General features: G+C 38.9%; 1 pseudogene; it reads right to left on the bottom strand.

Annotated features, from left to right (window-relative positions):
* Nucleotides 1-4605: 4605 nt before the first annotated feature.
* Nucleotides 4606-6719, bottom strand: LOC116752693 (annotated as a pseudogene).
* Nucleotides 6720-7644: the final 925 nt, after the last annotated feature.

Raw genomic sequence — 7644 nt, 5'->3', positions numbered from 1 at the left:
ACTTTGAGTAGCAAAATTCTAGAGTCAAATTATCTGGATTCAAGTCTTGGTTCTTGACTCCACCAAGCTGAGTGATGTTGGGTAATTTAACATCTATATGACTCATTTCCTTATCTGTAAGGTGGGATTAAAAATATTACCTACATCCATGAGTTGTTGTGAAAGTTAAAAGAGTTCATGTATAACAGCACTGAGAAGAATATCTGGCACATGGTAGGTGCTCAATAAATACTAGGGAAATGAATTACTTAACAGAAGGATAGAAGCTGAGGAAAGGACCTGTGGCTTTTGAACCCAACTCTGTTTTTTTTGGCTGTGCTGCACAGCTTGTGGGATTTTTAGTTCCCCAACCAGGGATGCAACTCAGGCCCTTGGCAGTGACAGCATGGAGTTCTAACCACTGGACCACCGGGGAATTCCCCCAACTCTTCTTTTTTTTGGAAAAAATAATGATAGTGAAAATATCACATTTAAAAAAAGCTTTATTGAAGTATAATTGATTTACAATATTATATTAGTTTTAGGTATACAGCATAATGTTTCAGTATTTTTACAGATTATACTCCATTAAAAGTTATTACAAGATAGTGGCTATAATTCCCTGTGCTATATAATATGTCCTTGTTGCTTACCTATTTTATACATAGTTTGTACTTCTTAATCTCACACCCCAAATTTGCCCCCTCCCCTTTGATAACCTCCAGCTTGTTATCTATATCTGAGTCTGTTTCGCATATACATTCATTTATATTATTTTTTATATTCCATATATAAGTAATATTTCATTGTGTGTATATATATATATGTATCACGTCTCTTTATCCATTTATCCATTGATGGGTATTTGGGTTGCTTCCATATCTTGGCTATTGTAAATAGTGCTGCTATGAACATTGGGTTCATGTATCTTTTCGAATTAGTGTTTTCATTTTTTCTGGAGGTATACCCAGGGGTGGAATAGCTGGATCATATAGCAGTTCTATTTTCAGTTTTTTGAGAAAGATTCATATTGTTTTTTATAGTGACTGCACCAATTTACATTCCCAGCAACAGTGTACGTGTCCCCGTTTCTCCACATTCTCTCCAGCATTTGTTATTTGTGTTCTTTTTGATGATACCCTTTCTGACAGGTGTGAGGTGATATCTCATTGTTGTTTTGATTTACATTTCTGTTTTAATTAGTGATGTTGAGCATCCTTTCATGTGCCTGTTAGCCACCTGTATGTTGTCTTTGGAAAAGTGTCTATTCAGGTCTTCTCCCATTTTTTGATTGGGTTGTTTATTTTTTTGATATTGAGTTGTAAGAGCTGTTTATATATTTTGGATATTAACCCCTTATCTGTCATATCATTTGCAAATATTTTCTTCCATTCCATAGGTTGTCTTTTCATTTTGTCAATGGATTCCTTTGCTGTGCAAAAGCTTTTAAGTTTAATTGGGCCCCATTTGTTTATTTTTGCATTTATTTCTTTTGCCTTAGGACACAGATCTAAAACTCTTTTATGTCTCCCCAAAAGAGTCATCTGCCCTTTCAGCCTCTAAATTTGTACCATTGGTTGCCTTTGAGTCAGCTCTGTAGAATCCTAATTAGGGTTCAGAAGAGCAAAATGGGAAGCCTCTGCAGAAGGTAATGGGTTCTTTTTTTTTTTACTATGTAAGGGCAGGAAATGATATTTATATTTAAGAAAATTGCTCTGAGAGCAGATGGGAGACAGCAGGAGCTGGACAAAACTGGGGCTGGGGAGATAAGGTTACAGACTGTCATAACTGACCAGGGAAGAGACAAAATGAACTTGAGATTCGGGTAGTGGAGAGAGTTGGGGAGGGGTCAATACAAGCACAACTAAGGAAGTTGACTTGACATAGCATTAATTAGCGGGCACAGCTGATGTTTAGGGAAAAGCATGGGAAAGTTTTCTAGCTTGGGTAAGAAGATAGATCTTGGGAGTGATTTGCAAAGATAGAGAGTAAAGGGAGAGGGAATATGTCATTAAAAAAATGAATAAAACAGAAGGAGAATAAGATGGTAATAGGACTAATTTGGGACACATTGAAAGTGACTGTGGAGCTAGATAACCACAAGCAATTAGATATCCAGGTCTAGAACTGAGGAGACATACATGTTGACCAGACAGATTTGGAAGTCATCAGCATTTGTGTGTTAAGGCCTTGGAAGGGAATGAGTCTATCCAGGGAAGTGTGAGCTGTAACACAAAATGGAAGCCATGAGGGAGACTGAGAAAGAACAACGGGAGAGGGAGAAACAAAGTCGAAAGAGAGTTATGGCAGAAAGCCATGAGGCGAGTGCTTCATCAAGGAGGGAATGGTCAATAGAGCCAAATTCCACAAAACAGTGTCTACACTGCCAGGAACCAGTTCTCCCTCCATGATTCATTGAACCTGTCAACACCACATCGTGATTCTAATCTCTCAGGTCAAAGCCCAGTACCTCTGTCTGACTCATTGTTTCCTCATTCTCTATATTTAAGGTGCTAAATTTCCTTCCCATTCCTTGATATCCATTCCTTTGTCTGTAAACTCAGTGCCATATTTATTCCCTTCAATTCTTTACAATAAATTTTTAACTTGAAAAATTGGTTTTGTTTGGGAAAATAAGTCCCTATGTATCTAAGTATTAAGAAATGTATGAGAATAATAAACACCAAATTTAGGATGAGGATTACCTCTGCAGAGGGTGGGACAGTTATGATTAGGGAAGGGATATCAACTGCATTTATAAAGTTTAATACTTAAGCTGGGTAACAGGATCATGGATTTAAGTGACCTGATAGTTAAATAATGCAAAAAAAAAAAAAAAAGAAATGCTTTATAATGACATCACCCTGAAATTCAAGTTTTTAAGGTCTTCTCAGTGTGGGACCCTGCTCTCTGTCTTATCTTACTTCCCACAGTTCCTTGCAGTATTCTCTTCTGGGTCTGGCTCCTCTCTATATCATTCAAAAAGGTCATTGTCAAGTGCATTTCTTTGTTTCCTTTCATTATTAGCGTCCCCCTGCCAGAAATGCAACTCCACTCAGTCAGGTATTCCTCTCCAAAATCTTTACAGCCCTTTAAGCTCAGAAACATTTGTTGCCCTCTCTCCATTGAACATGAACTCCCTGCCCTCTGAAATCTCACGAGTGCATGCATGTGTGTGTGTGTATGTGTGTGTAACATCCTTATCTATCACTTGCATGCATGTGTGTGTGTATGTGTGTGTAACATCCTTATCTATCACTTTCAAATCTACTTGCATGATATTTTTATCAATATAGTTCAGTAATTCTAATCCTGGTGGCATATTAAAATTATCTGAGACGTTCTTAAGAAATATTATATGTCTGGACTTCAACTCAAACAATGCTGAATGACAGAATTTTAAAAATCTTCCAAGTTGATTCTAATACTACAGTTCTAGCTTGATCATGTCTTGAAGGCAGGGGCCACCTCTTCTTAGCCACCTCTACACTAGCACAGAATTTCACATATGAGTACATGAGATATGTGAATACGAGCTTAAACACCAATTTCATTTAATGAAACCCGGAAAAGCTAATAATCTTAAGAAACTACTGCACTATTCTTCTGATATTACAATATATAAAAAAGTCCACTCAGCAGTAACTTGACTTTCAGTAGTTCACTGTCATGAATATTTGGAAGCAAGTTACCTAAATGTGCAAACATGAACAGCTGGACTGAAGTCGAACACGGACTGAGTGATGTTGAATACTGGAATCCAAGGAGGCAAGGCCATAGATAAAAGCTTTTAGTCCCAATGTTTGACAACTGATCCTTAATGCCAGATAGGATCAAAGTAGCAGTAGACAAGTATAAAAAATAAAGCATGAAAAATGTAGGGCATTTAGTAAAAGAATGACAGTATAAAGATGTTAAAAAGAATCGTTCATGATAATAAGCAATAGTGGGATAAATCCTGTTCTAATTTTCCAAATTAAATCATAAATGTTTATAACTTTTGTGTTGCATGGTTCTTTACAGGCAAATGGTATTTAAATGCCTAAAGTTGTTACATCTGTGTTAGTTGTGTCTAAATGATACGCTTCTATTTGCAATAGTCTTGATGGCAAGAGTTAGATAATTATTTACATCATTGGCATACCATCAGAAAAGAGAATGTATTTTTAATCCAAATTTTCAGAAGGAAAATGAGAAGATATATTAGATAACTTTTAATGTCTCTTCCAACCTTTAGATTCTTTAACTAAACTACTTCTACTGATCTATCTTCAAGCTCACTGATTCTTTCCTCGGCCATGTTACATCTACTGATAAGGCCACAGAAAGCAGTCTTCATTTCTGTTACAGTGTTTTTTGACTTCTTACATTTCTTTTTGATTCTCTCTTAGATTTTTCATCTCTCTGCTTATACTACCTCTCTGTTCTTGCATGTTGTCCTTTTTTTTTTCATTAGGGCCCTTACCATATTAATCATATTTTGTTTTATTAAAAAATTTTTCAGAAACTGTTTATTTTCCAACAACCTTATTTCCATTTTCTGTTTAAGAATCTGTAGACGAACAGCTTAAGAACACTCAGTGGTTGCTCCTATATGTCCAATGGACTGAGCAGTGGGAGCTGCAACTATTCTTCAGCAGTAAACTTCTGAAAAGGCACAGGAGGAACCTTCATGCCTTCAGCCCAGCCTGAGACCTCGGGTTGAGTAACAGTAAACTCAGGAGCTGGAGCAGTGCATTCACTCTGAAATTTCTCCTTGGTCACAGCTTTTACAGCAGCACCCTCCTCTTCCTTTTCAATCTCTTTAGGATTTCTGTAGAAGTAGAGATCAAGCATGACCTTCCATAAGTGTTCCTGGGAGATGGTGCCATGCACACGTAGAACTTCTGGGACAGCATCCATCACATCAGACCAGCTGAGCGAGCTCCCTTGTATGGGTGGCAATGTCCACATAGCACAGAGGAGAGTCTGTGTCACACAGAGCAATAGTAGGCAGGAGATGCCCCTGTGAGAGGCTGGTTGTCAGCCCTGGGATCAGTAACCACCAAAAGTCTCGGCTCCAGTAAGGCTTCCGGGATCTATTTCCAAGTTCTAGGAGTAAGGCAGCTAGCAACAGAGCAGAAAACTTCAGCTCAGCTCACTGGCCAATATTCCCGGATGACATGACACTGACATCAGCTGGGTTTTCAAAGGCAACAATGGCACCAGCTGCTGGCAGAAGCTTCTCTCAGATTTTCTTCAGATTTATGATGTAGATGCTATCACTTTACCTTTGGTGATGGACTATTCCATTTAGAAGTCAAGGTTGGTACCACCTAAGTGTGTTCCTGCTGCAAGGAATTTAAGGAACTCTTCCTCTTTATTTGCAGGACATTGAGGGCTCTGGACATTGTGAAAGTTTCCCTCTAAGTTACAAAAGAACCCAGAACAATGCTGTATGGACCCCTCTCTGGGTAGCACATAAAGGCTAATCACAGCTATTTTCAATTCTCTGTCTGATAATCCCCAAATCTGTGTCACATCTAAGTCTGGTTCTAATGCTTTCTCTGTCACTTCAGTCTGTTTTTTCTTGCCTTTGGCAGGCCTTGTAATTTTTGGTTGAAAGGTAAATATGGGGCTTCCTTGGTGGCGCAGTGGTTGAGAGTCCGCCTGCCGATGCAGGGGACACGGGTTTGTGCCCCGGTCCGGGAAGATCCCACATGCCACGGAGCGGCTGGGCCCGTGAGCCATGGCCGCTGAGCCTGCGTGTCCAGAGCCTGTGCTCCACAACGGGAGAGGCCACAACAGTGAGAGGCCCGTGTACCGCAAAAAAAAAAAAAAAAAAAAAGGTGAATATGATATGTACAAATAATTAGAATGAGGTAAATAGGGTTTTAGTATGAAGATTTATATTAACTTTTGCTGTAGCAATAGGTTCTAGAAGATTCAAATTCCTCTAGTGTCCTTGCTTTGTTTTTCCTCTTGACATTGGGCTTTCCTGAGAATGCCTCCTCAGAGAGAGTCTGCTTCTTGTAGGACTTAGAGGTGTAATCTGTTTTACTGTAGCCCTGTTGGGGGAGAGTTCTATAATTTTTCAATTAAATTTCAGTGTTTTAATCGACCTTGATCTTGGACTGTGACCTTCACAGGTGTTTCTCCATGGTACAGCTTCCCCTACCCACCACCCTGCACTCCCTTCCCTGGCTGCAGCCTTCCCAATCTATTTCCTTGAACCTCTGATCCCTGTTGACTATGCTTTTGTTTTCTGTTTTTGTTTTCCCTCTTCAGGTGAAACAGGAAGCCTGGAGGGGGGTGGAATGGGAGGGGTTCCCTTCCACCAGCTGCGATAAGGCTCTGAAAAAGTCCTTTTGCCAGGAGAGTATCCTTCATTATGGTTCAACTGTTGGTTTATTTCACAATGATTACTCTTCCCTTCTCCCTGAGAACCACAGGGATCTTTCTTGGATCTTCATGGTGAGAACCTAGTGGAGGCACCAGAAACAAAGCCCATGAAAATGTAGGGACCCTCTTAAGACTGCAGCCCAAGAAGTCTCTCGCTCTTATCTTAATCCACGTTCTGCTTCCAGCCAGAAATTCACCAAAATTACTGTTTGTGTTCCTACCAGTTTATGGCTCCAGCAGCTTCTGCTTCAGGTCAGCAAGTCTCACCTGTGTGTCTCTGCATGAACTTGTCTCTTCAGATTTCTGCCTGGTAATTTGCCCTGCGACCTCAGTTCTCTGACGTCTTCAAGAATAGTCATGGATTTTCAGTTGATCCAGCCTTTTCTTATTGTAAGGACAGCAGTGACAACTTCCAAATTTTTTGTCTGTCAGAGCTGAACCCAGAAGTCTAATCAAATTATTTCTAATTGTATGTTTCTAAACTTGTAGGCACACATAATAGTTAAATGCAAGATTTAAAAATATTCTATCGGAACTAAATATCTTGTCATTTAAGTATATTGTAAAACTTAATTTAAAAAAAACTGTCAGTGTTTAGTATTTGTTGACACTTAATATTTTAATTTTTGTCAGTTTTCACTGTTGACGTAGTGAACATTGCTTTTAGTTATTTAATTTATGAAACTGTTGCTTCTCAATTAATAAACATAGTAATAGCAGTCACTGCTATTTCACGAAATCTTCCTCAGAGGTTACCTTATTTATACCCCCATTAATCAAGAGTAATGTTTGGTCTTATTTTATTCTGCCTATTTTGGGTATTAATATATTTATTTAAATAACTTACAGTATCTGGAAACTTTGATCAAGTTCAAGCATTTCACTGTATTTATGAAACTACTTGCTCTGGTTCTAACCTAAAATACTTTTAAAAAATCACATTTTGTGTCACAATCTCAGGAATTTTTTTTTTTTTTTTTTTTGTAAATAGGTTAACAGCACCTCCTACAGAGTTTTTTTTTTCTTTTAATGAATTAATTCATTTTGGCTGTGTTGGGTCTTTGCAACCAAGCCATTTGCTGGGCATGGGCTTTCTCTAGTTGCAGCGAGCCGGGGCTACTCTTCATTGTGGTGTGTGGGCTTCTCATTGCGGTGGCTTCTCTTGTTGCGGAGCATGGGCTATAGGCATATGGGCTTCAGTAGTTGTGGCACTTGTGCTCAGTAGTTGTGGCTCATGGGCTCTACAGTGCAGGCTCAGTAGTTGTGGCACAAGGGCTTAGTTGC

This window comes from Phocoena sinus, chromosome 4, assembly GCF_008692025.1.
Source record: "Phocoena sinus isolate mPhoSin1 chromosome 4, mPhoSin1.pri, whole genome shotgun sequence".
Lineage (NCBI taxonomy): Eukaryota > Metazoa > Chordata > Mammalia > Artiodactyla > Phocoenidae > Phocoena > Phocoena sinus.
The sequence above is the reverse complement of the archived record's forward strand: the minus strand, read 5'-3'. Positions and strand labels throughout refer to the sequence as shown.